This window comes from Phocoena phocoena, chromosome 9 (assembly GCF_963924675.1).
Source record: "Phocoena phocoena chromosome 9, mPhoPho1.1, whole genome shotgun sequence".
In the NCBI taxonomy this organism is placed as follows: Eukaryota; Metazoa; Chordata; class Mammalia; order Artiodactyla; family Phocoenidae; genus Phocoena; species Phocoena phocoena.
The window spans coordinates 12,527,222-12,539,411 of record NC_089227.1 but is presented as its reverse complement, the minus strand read 5'-3'; the positions used below and the strand labels follow the sequence as shown (position 1 = coordinate 12,539,411).

Here is a 12,190-nt window from a genome sequence, read left to right as displayed (position 1 = left end):
AGCTAACCAGCCTGGAGTGTGTACTCCTGATTAGCACAGATGACCAGCCCAAGGGTATAGATGAAAATGAACCCACATGGATATATCACCTGTCCATGCTGGAATACTTTAAAAGAAAGTTATAATATCAGAGCAGCAACTCATTGGAAAACTGGACAAGTCTGCATCCCACTTCACCAACCAGCCTTTATCATGCCAGTCCCTTCAATGACGCCAAGGTCCTTTTTAACAATGAGTAGTACTCCAGGCACCTGTTCCTATTTTGTTGTCTTAGTCCCTATTTTGGTGACTGAAGGCAGAGAACACTTTGGTGTAGACAGCGGAAGACAGCCAGTTGGTAAAATAGCAAAAACATTGACAAATTTATGATAAAAAAAAACAAACCCAGATGTTAGGGTAGAGTCCTGAGTCCAAGGTCGAACCTTTCACGAATTAAAACTTAGTTTGTCTTTGTTAATTTTCCCCTCCTTTTTCCAAATCTCATTTGCTCTCCTGTGATTGATCCCTTCTTACTGCAGTGTTCTCCCATGTTGGGGATTTCACATCCAGTCTAGACAATGCCTTAACTTAAAGCCACTTGCCATGCCATAGCATTTCGTGCCATTATAGAAAGATATACTATTTCATTTTTAAGCCAGTATTGCTGATTTGTGTCCCTCCATCCTGAATTAAAGGGTTAGAGAAAAGAAAATGTAATGTCACATTTTGGACCCTTCAGTTTTTTAAGGAGTAAGTCCACATGAGCTCGTGTCTTAATCTTCACGGAAAGTTTATTTTTACAGAGAAATGCAATCGTTTTCCTAGGACAGACTAGAGAGGAAGGATTTACTGTCAAAATAACCTAAATAAATAGAGCTAATTTTTTTGGGTTTGGTAATAGATGGATTTGGTTCTTTAAAAAATTAAAGTCAGCTGCTTGACACCTGCCAAAGATTCAGGATATATTATGTTCAAAAAGTGTTAACTTTTTAAAAGGGAAAAAGATCTGCAAACAGAAAAGAAGTTCTTAGTACGGTAAATGTTAGCATCTGAGACTCTCTCTTTGGCTTATTCATGAGTGTTACTTAGAGGTCTGTCTGAGGCTCATTAGGCCATTTAAAATCACAGGTCTATCCATCTGTAGACCAAATGTTTAAGAGAGGATTGCACACACACACACAAAAAAAAAAAGTAAAAGAAAAGTAAAAGGCATGATAGTTTTGCTTTGAAAGCCCCAGGATACATCCTATTGTCAAAGGTAATTATATTCCCCACCTCCAACAAAGGATATAACCACTCCTTGTTTCATGAGGTTTTATAGGGAAAAAATTCCATATTTCACATTGGTAAACTGATCTGGAGGGCATTTTGACATTTATGATCGGGAATCACATATCTCCCATTCTGCATTTTGTATGCTCCCTTTGGTTATGGAGGCCGTGGTGCCCAGATCCAAATCTGGGATGCGTGGCAGTGTAGTCAAGGTCATTCTATCTGGGGATGACAGTCTGGTACTAAAGTAGTAGTATAGTAAGTGAGGCTCTAGAGACAGTAATGACTAATGAGATGAAGAACCATGTCCAGTGTATTACCGTGACCCATTCAACATGAGGTAACATTCACACTTACATTAGAAAAGTCCTTGCATTTTCTTTAAACTTAAGCAAAACTTTAAGTGTGTGCACCTTTCCACTAGCGAAGGACAAGTGAAGACCTCCTCTGAGACATTAACCTCAAAACATCTGATCCCTCTCTATAGTACACCCCACGTACTAGGGACCTTGAGGGAGTTACATAGAAAACTGAGGCAGGGACTTCCCTGGTGGTCCAATGGTTAAGACTCCACGCTTCCACTGCAGGGGGCACGGGTCAGATCCCTCATCAGGGAACTAAGATCCCACATGCCATATGGAGTGGCCAAAAGATAAATAAATAAAAAAAATAAAAAATAAATTCTCTTAAAAAAAAAAAAAGAAAACGGAGGTAAAAGAGAAAAAAAAAAAAAAAAAATCCCTTTACTCTCCCTGGGAGGAGGAAGGGAAGTTTTTGTTTTTTTTGTATGTTTTTTAATCTAGCTTGAAATAGTTTTTATTCTTTGTTCATTTTGTGAATGTAGACCTCATATTATTTCATTCTGATTTTTTGATGTCTCCAAAAGGAGAAGATCTGAAAATGAAGAGTCAATATATAGTGTGAAAATTGAAAGAATCAATTCCATTTCTGTTACCGTTATTATTTCAGCAGAGTTTAGACCTTGTAACATGTCAGGGGTGGAAATAGGATTCTTTTTTATTTTGTAGTTTGTCAGTAGTTTATATCAATGATTTATTCTTTCAGAATTTACTGTAGATGATTTTTCTGCTTGAGAAAAAATCCTGGACTTCTTCAGTGATTGGAAATTTTAACAAGAGCAATTTCCCAGTTACTCCGTGTAAATTCCAAATGGTTTTGATATTCTAGTTCAGAAAGAGGTCATGAAAAGATGCTCAATATTACTCATCCTCAGGGAAATGTAAATCAAAACCATGATGAAATATCACCTCACACCTGTTAGGATGGCTATCATCAAGAATATGCGAGAGAACAAGTGTTGGTGAGGATGTGGTGAAAAGGGAGCCCTTGTGCATGGTTAGTGGGAATGTAAATTGGTGCGGTGCAGCCACTATGAAAAGCAGTATGGAGGGTCCTCAAAAAATTAAAAGTAGAACTACCATATGATCCAGCAGTTTTACTTCTGGGTATATATCTAAAGGAAGCGAAAGAAGATATTGGAAAGATATATGCATTCCCATGTTGTTCTTTTTCAATGCTTCATTTATTTATTTATTTTAGTTGAAGTATAGTTGATGTACAATACTGTATTAGTTTCAGGTGTATAGCTCTGTGATTCAGTACGTTTATAGTTTATACTCCATCTAACCTTATTACAAAACAATGGCTATGTTTCCCTGTGCTATACAATATAGCCTTGTTCCTTATCTATTTTATACATAGCAGTTTGTATCTCTTCATCCCACAGCCCTATCTGCCCCTCTGCACTTCCCTCTTTCACTGGTTTGTTCTCTCTATCTGTAAGTCTGTTTCATTATATATATTCGTTTCATTTTTTAGATTCCACAAAAAGTGATAATACAGAGTATTTTTCTTTCTCTGACTTATTTCACTAACTTAATACTCTCTAGGTCCATCCATGTTGTTGCGAATGGCAGAATTTCATATTTTTTATGGCTGAGTAATATTCCACTGTATATATATACACCACATTTTCTTCGTCCATTTATCTATTGATGGACACGTAGGTTGCTTCCATATCTTGGCTATTATAAGTAGTGCTGCAGTGATATATGCATTCCAGATTGAATGAGTTCGTGAATATCCAACTAGCATAATGAATATAAAGGATTAATATATCTTTTTGAGTTAGTGTTTTTATTTTCTTCAGATATATACTCAGAAGTGGAACTTCTAGATCATCTGGTAGTTCTATTTTTAGTTTTTTGAGGAAGCTCCATACTGTTCTCCATAGTGGCTGCACCAAGTTACATTCCCAGCTACAGTGTAGGAGGGTCCTCTCTTCTCCGCATCCTCTCCAACATTTGTTATTTGTAGACATTTTGATAATAGCCATTCTGACAGGTATGAGGTATATCTCATTGTGGTTTTGATTTGCCTTTCTCTGATGATTAGTGATGTTGAGTATCTTTCCATGTGCCTGTTGGCCATCTGTATATCTTCTTTGGAAAAATGTTCATTTCTTCTGCTCATTTTTAAATCAGGTTCTTTGTTTTTTTGATAATGAGTTGTATGAGCTGTTTATATATTTTGGGTATTAACCTGTTATCACCCATGTCATTTGCAAGTATTTTCTCCCATTCAGTAGGTTGTCTTTTTAGTGATATTTCTTAATGTGAATCCTTTATCATTGATTAAGCTAGTTGGATATTCATGAACTCATTCAATCAGGAAGTTTTCTTATATATTTCTTTGATAACTATATCAGCACAGTTCTTTTCTAGATAGATTGTCTTCGTTTTCTCTCCTGTTTTCTGTTTTTGTCTTTTAATGCTACAGTTCTTTTATATGTATTGAATCTTCTGCTCCCACATTCTCTTGTTCATTGAATGAAGAAAACATCTTGGTTTTCTGGTTTGTTTTCTTTTGTTTTTTAATGTATGCAATGAGTAAATTGAATAAGTGTGTTATAACTGATTTACCCTTTTCTTCTGGTCCCTGGTTGCCTGTTTGGATTGTTTCCCTTTTTTCCTTTTTCCTTGACTCTGTCCTACTTTCATTTGGGGGCAGTATGTTGTAGAGATTGGAAGCATGGGCCCTGGGTCCATATTGAAAGTTTGTGAAACTGGCCATACTACCTTGTAGCTTGTAACCTTGAGCAAGTTACTTTAGTCTTTATATATCTCAGTTTCCTACTTGAAAAAATGAGGGTGATAATGGTACTTACTTTATAGTTTTTATGATGATTAAATAAATTTATCTGTATATGTGCAAAACATTAAATGCGTACAACATTAAATGAACTAATTTGCGTAAAAAATTAAAATGTGCTTGGAATGATGCTTGGTGCATAGAAAGACAGCATTGGCTATCTATTTTTAAAAAAATTTTTATTGGAGTACAGTTGATTTACAATATTGTGTTAGTTTCAGGTGTACAGCAAAGTGAATCAGTTATACATATACATATATCCCCTCTTTTTTTTTTTTTTTTTTAAAGATTCTTTTCCTATATGGGCCATTACAGAGTACTGAGCAGAGTTCCCTGTGCTATACAGCAGGTTCTTATTAGTTATCTATTTTATATAAAGTAGTATGTATATGTCAATCCCAGTCTCCCAGTTTATCACTTCTCCCCCTTATCCCCTGGTAACCATAAGTTTGAAGAATGTGACAGTAAAAAGCTGACTGGAAGCCTTGTTGACGGGTAGCTTCTTGAGCATAGGCTGATAAGAAGGCTTTTTCATTGAGGGGCTCCACATATCAACATCTACAGATCTAGATCCTTGGCCTGTTCAGTTCTCTAGAGAGAAATCTTACAAATCTCTGCCTATGGGTTTAAGCCTGGGTGTCCGTGTTCTATGAGCAAAGCGGGGGAAGGAGGCTGGAGAGTCTCATGATGGCCGTGCAGACCTTTTACTGAATTGCCTAGTTTGCTGCATGGATTATCTCTTTTGTCCTCAGCTGTGGATGGTGCTCAGCCTTTCCAGAAAGCACGAGGAGGGGCAGCCAAGAGTCAACCACCTACAAATGCTCTTGCTTTCAGCTTTACCCCACAGCCCCACTCTTTGGAGGTTGCTGGTGCCTTGAGTTCCAGGATTTGGATGTTTTCAGCTTAACCTGGCTTGTTTCTCACTGTACCCCACCCTCTAATCCACAGTTTTAGCTTTTTCCCATCTCTAAGTTAATGACCACTCATCCACTGCATTTTCAGCTTACTCAGTGTTGCTACCATCTCTTACTTTATGTCCCTTTTCTCCTTTTCTCTTTGTCCTTCTAAGTCTATCCTTTAAAAAAATTCCTTTACGATCATTTTTGTGGAGAATTAGAAGGGAGTAATAGTAAGCATGCGTGTGTTCCACCTACCATGTCTAATTGTCCCTCTCCAGGCAAGGCCTGGCTCCATTGGTGAAGGAGGAGAGATGGGAAAGCAGAGATATGACATCAGTGGACACTTACTGGTTGTGAGCAGGTATTCTTATATCTGGTTCTGTCTTACTTTCACTGACCGATGGACTCTGCTCATGTAGTGGTTGTGATATCTTGTGGTGACTTTCAACTTTACTCCAGCTCCCCCTCACAGTGGCAAATTCATTTCCCTCCAGCTGTACCAGTAGTTGATGTCACCCCAATCCTTGTTCTACCTGCATTGCCTCCTAGTTTCTCTTTTGGTGTCCTCTTGGGAGTCCCAGAGCTCTCACAGCTCCTCTAACCTCTGTGTTCCTTCTTGAGCAGCTCAGCAACAACTGAGTTCCTCTTCCACAGCTTCAGAGTCCCATGGGGAACTGGAATGGGGGTGCCTACACTTTCTTCTTCCAGCCAACACCATACTACACTGCAATTGCTTCATGTTCTGTTGATAAGGGCCACTGCAACAGACCTCCCTCCTTCAGTAATCACTGGATGATAGGCAAGCATCAGCCTCTACTTTCAATTATTTTTACCCACACATACTTCACAAGACTTTTGTCAAGCTCTTTGGCACTCTCCCATGAGGATCCTCTGAGGGCCTTCGCAGAGGATCTTCCAGATTCTACAAGTCAGCAAGTCTCAAGCAGAGGGGAGGTGGCTGTACTTGGAAGTGGAGAAGATAAATTATCCATTTCTTTTGTGTATGTTTGGAGTTACAGGCCCAGAAGTGTTTTTGTTTGTTTGTTTTGTTTTGTTTTGTTTCATTTTTGTCCATCAACTTACTGAGGAACTGATTTGGTAATATGGAGCTATTTGTCCCTCAATAAAGTTTATTAAACATTTGAGATGTTAAGACTTAACCCAGAAGGTATCATAGAAATGCAAAAATCTTAGAAGAATTCTTAAGGCTATGGTGGGTATATATTACTGCTATGTAAGTAAAGACCTTTGGAGTTCCATGGTACAATGAATCTTGGTCCCATAGACTGAGGCTTCTTGCTTATGTCTGTATTGCAATAGATGGCATTAGAGACCCAATCTCCCTCTTTTACCAAAATTTCAGCTGAATCTGCAGGGTCCAAAAAGGGTCACTGTGGCCAGACATCTAAAGTGCGATGATTTAAGACCTACTAGCCATTTTGCTTCTGAGTTCCGATTTGCCCCAATAAATTAAAAAACAGCAACAACTATCCCAATCACTGGAATAGTTGCTATGGAACTTCTATTTATCTTGAAATTATGTTTGTCTCCAAGATACCATTAATAATAAAAAATTTAAAATAACTCCCAAAGCCCCAAAATAGTTGTATTAAATAATAGATTATCATCAAAGCATTAAAGTATATAATATTTAAGAGGAGATAGTAAGATACAAAGTTTCTAGCACACTTTGACCACAATTATAGTAAAATTAATATGCAAAATAAAAAAGTTCGGAAGGAAATATACTCAAATATTAACACTCTTTGTGTTTGGGAAAGAGATTATGAGTAGCTACTCCCTTTTTTAAAAAAATTTTATGCATTTTCCAAATCTATAATGAAATTTTATTCTTTTTTAGTTAAAAAATAATTTATATGTAACACATAGTATATAATATACATTATATTATCATATAATAATTTATATTATATAAATCAATTAAAATGATATATTTGTGGATGAGATTATTTAAATTCTCTACTCATATTTTAACGAAACTTTGGGGGGGGCATAAACGTTCTGAAGTCCCACTATGGAATTTTGAAATTAAATAGATTTATTTAAAGGCTGACTTATAGGACTGTGGGGCCTGAGTATATAATTTGTCAGCGAATGAAGGAAAGGAAGAAACTTACATAATTCCATGAAGCAAAGACTCAACTTGGTGTTTCTTTGAAAACATAACTAAGACTTGCTCAGAAAGCCACAAATCAATCAACATGTATTCCAGTTTCCACTGCCCTGCATTTTTCTCTCTGTTTACTCATTTTAGGCCTATCAAGTAATTGAAAAAGAAGTCTTTGCTAGAGCAGACATCTCATTGTTCTAGAGAAGATTTAAGTGTCCGATTAATGGCAAGTGATGAACCTTCAAGTTCTGGGGAAAATGAAGATAATGGGGAGGCAGTATTTTATCTTTGACATCTGAATTTTTTTTAAAAAAATCATACATTTCCAAGCAAAGAGAGAGCAGCATAGTTTGTTTAGAATGTCACTCTCAAAGGACAAGGAAGATTATTATGAGTGATTTCCTAATGAGATAATTTAACAAACTTAATGGAATACCTGTCTTAGATTTCAGATGGAGCCTTTCTGCTACTGGCCTGCTGGCTTTCATAAAGACAAAAATTTCCCTTGATCCATAGCTCCTTCCTTCTCACTCTGTGAAGGGCCTCATACAGCAAAGGCAGGGATCTTTCTCGGAGACCATGGCAGAAGGCTCATTTCTTATAAATAGACCAAGTCTGTTGGTGCAACTCAGATTCTTGTAGCAAACTTCACCAGGCATTTCTCATTTAATTGAGTAGTCAGGGAATCAGATGGATGGAGTGGAAGGTGAAGAAGTGGATGGGGAATTGAATGGGGGAGAATGGTACAGAATGAATGATGAGGATTAGCTGTGCATATTATTTTACTCACGGTACTCTCTTCCTTAATTCCCATGATTTACCCCTGTGGATTTTCCACATTTAAGCAGTAAATAGCCACTGTAAATTACCACTTAATAGGATCAGTTCCTCATGTCAGAAACCTCAAGTGTTCCAACAGAAAGGGAAATTAATAATTTGCTTTTACTTTCTAAGGATTGGTGCATATGGCCACCACACTCCAAAGAGTTTCAAATTCATATTTAGATAAATGGATTTGTTCTCTTATGCATTTGGAATAGCAACAAAATATTCACGTTTGTGCCCTTATTGTTGAGTCAAAAAAATGATGCCGAAAACATGTAGAGGTTGGGACTTAGGCTAACATGGTAAACATAATGGTTACAATTTGGTTGTCTGCGACTATTGCTTTACAGCTCTTTTTAAAACTTGTATTTACAGTATCATCATATATACGAACATGAACATTTTTGTGACATGAGTTGACTTCTGTTCAAAAAAGTTTAGAACAAGAAAATGTTTTAGACTTTAGACTTTCTTCCTAGTCACCTTTATATGCGCTCTATAAATCAAATATTCTCTTTCTTAAGTGCTGACTTCTAATGGCTGATTAGGTTATACATTAATTGTTGAAAAGCTACATTATCATAGGTCTTGCTGTAAGTCACATTAATGGACGAGTAAGAGAGATTCATTCATATAAATGTTTAAGCTGGAGTCTTTAGGAGGACCTAAACATTTTGACCATAAGTCACTGACAAGGTCTGTTTCTCCTCCAGTGGCAAAGGCAAGAGTCCATAAAGACCAAATATACTTGGGTCTTTTGCATTTGGCTCTCCGACTTTTCCTCTTGGGGGCAGAAGATGAGGACCTAGGAAAAACAGAGCTTGGGGCTCTCTTCTGTTGGAGTGCTGAGGATCTCAACGAATACACATGGAGTCCATAGGAACAGGAGAAATAAAACAAAGTTTAATGAAGTCCTAGAGTGATCTAGACTCTCCTTGAAGATGTAAGAAGTCATTTTTGTGTTTAAGGTCAATCAGTATTGTCTCATGCTGAGATGCACTGTATATGCGTCTGTGGTAGACTCCAGAAAACTGATTAATTTATGTGAAAGACTTTTTTTCTTGTCTCTAGGATTGAAATAGGACCAGAGATTTTCTCCTCACAGCCAGATCATAATCAGAAGCCATGCTGCTTTCTGATGGTGAAATATCACAGCCATAGGAAAGAGGCAAAGTCATTATGATCCATAATTCTCCCCAGAAGGCAGGTCCAGGTTTCTGGTGAGTGTGGAGTCAGAATAACCATGTTAGATGCATTACATTTAATGGAGCCCAACCAAGATATCCTGCTATGTCTGCTCCATAATGGTGATGATTTTGATTTTGTCAGTGGGGCCAGAAATCATTAAAGTCCACTGGCTTAAGAATACTACATTCATCTTCATACTAGGACCATCCCTGATATCAGGTTTGTGGTAGTCAAGTCAGATGGATCTCTCCCTTCTGGACTCTGTTTGGAGGGACTCTCCTATAACATGTCATTATAATTCCCCTTTATCCAAACTTTTAACAGTGGCATTCCTCTGTTCTAAGAAGAAGAAATGGGGTGGGGGCGGGGATGGGAGGAGGATTACAAAGAGAAGATAATGTGCGCAAAAGCCAAGAGAGACACAAAAATTTGAGTGGGCACCATGCAGCAAAAATGTTTATATCCCTTTCTTATTTAATTCTACTGTCTGTTTCATAGATGAAGAAACAGAGGTTCATAGAGGTAGGTCTTGCCATCACATAGCTATGAGGTGGTAGAACCAGAATTTAAACCTATATCTCTCTGATATCAAAAATTATACTCTTTCTCACTATACCATCTCTGCCTCATGTATCTTAGTCACACTTTAAGGGTCTTTTTCAATAAACCCTACGGAGTGTTTATTATATCTCAAGACTATACTAGGTGCTAAACAGAGAAAGGTTATGAAACAGTGTGTTAATGCTATAGGATTGTGAGTAATTGAAGAATGCAGAGAAGGTCATAGTTTTGCCTTGCAGGGGACACAGATGTTCACGTGGTCTAGGAAAACTGCGGTGACAGCATGGCGTTTGTCTTCCCCTTACAGTAGGGGTAGGAGTTTGCCAGGTTAAGAAGGCAAAGAGGTGGAGGATAGGGTAGGGAAAAAAAGATATTTCAGGTCTAGGAAATAAGAACAGCAAAAGCAAAAATTTGAAAGCTTGAAGGTCCTGATTTATGGACTTCCACGGCACAGTCACGGAAAATGCCAAAGGTCTCTTTAACGTGTACTAAGAATGGGAACCTTCACTGAGGGGAAACTGGATGAGAAAAATAGAGCTGAAAAATTTGTCGATGTTGTGATTATGCTACCACAATGGACACTTTCGTTAACCCAAGAACAATTCATAGAGCTTGTATTGGGGATGGGTGTTGTGTATTGGGGATGGGTGTTGTGTATTGGGGATGGGTGTTGTGTATTGGGGAGGGAGGAGGTGTGGAAGGGAGAGTGATAGAGGAGAGAGGGTTCCAGAAGAAGGGCAGGTACAAATAGGGCTCAGGCACCAACACTAACCTTCATTTAAAAATTCTGCAAGAGCCTGCTAGGCCTCTTTGCCTTCACCCAGAAGTCAGCTGAAGTTGACTCAGTTGGCAGAATTCTACCGACAACAGACTTAATTGTGACAAGAAGTTTGTTGGGGAAGGAGAGGAGAATGGTGTTCAGATATTCATGCTTTTGCTAAGTGTTAAGAAATGACCTGGTTAAATTGAAGGAAGAAGAGTTTTGATAGGGTTTGTCTTTATAATCAAACCTTTTCAATCCTATTATAAGTGCTTTGGGGAGAGGAAAGGCATCGTAGATGCCCCTGGAGGGTTATGGAGAGCTACTTTCTGAACTAAGAATGTTCCTAATCTCTGCCTTAGCAACTATTATTTCCTTTAGAAGGAAAGACCAACCCTTGCTCTTCACAGTTATTTTCCCAAATATATTATAGAGTGAGTGCTTGCAAGCTTGAGCTTTGAGAGAGAGATTTCAAGAACTCACACTTGGGGCCTCTGACAGAAGGCAACTATATTTACCTATCAAATCCTCACTTTCATCATCTGTGAGATGAGAGTGGTGGATAGTGCTTACCTCATGAAATCTGTGTGAAGATGACATTAGATAACGAGGGCTAGAATTGACAGAACTCTTAAAACATATCAGGTCCTGCTCTTTCAAAATGCTTTACATGAATTCACTCATTTAATTTTTAAAACAATGACCACATAAGGCAGATACCATTATCATCTCCATTTAGCCAACGAGGAAGCTGAGGGCCAGAGAGGTTAGATAAGTTTCCCAAAGTCACACAAGTATCAGAGCTGGGATTTGAACACAGACCTTTGGATTTCAGTAGTCATACTCTTTGATTACCAAGGAGTGTAGAGCATTGGGCACATTTGCTGGAAGGTATAATCATGGAATAAAGATTAGCTAGCTAAAGAAAACCTTTTTAATGTTCAGCGTATTCCTCAGTATTAGAATTTTGAAACCCTCATTTTAACCTTGATGCCACTTTAACTGATATTCACTTCTTCACAAATCCCAGTTACACGTACGCAGTTAAAAGTTAACTCTTTCCATCACCTGGAAGGTTCTAAGGAGTGGTACTTCTTTCAGTTAACTGTTTTAAAATGATTTTATCCCAACCTGTGGGAGATAGAAGTCAGTATATCAAACCATCACAAAAATATCACCCTGCTGTGTTCTCATCATACTTTTGGAAAACGTTCCCACAGCTCAAACAAATCAGAGGTGTCAGTATCCATCGTATAACCAACAGGGATCTGGATATTTCTTGGGGCGCATATTTATATAAGTTCAAGTCCATTCTGGTTGTATCAGCCATTGTCCTCAAAAGGGATCTCCAGATGTTGTAAGAATTAAAATCTTGAATTTGACAAGCTGCCACTGTTGTTCTGC

The 12,190-nt window shown here is 37.9% G+C and overlaps 1 protein-coding gene across 1 annotated transcript in view; it reads left to right on the top strand.

The window, feature by feature from the left end:
• SUGCT (succinyl-CoA:glutarate-CoA transferase) overlaps positions 1-12,190 on the top strand; it is a 684,446-nt gene that overhangs the window by 513,327 nt on the left and 158,929 nt on the right. The window lies entirely within an intron of this gene.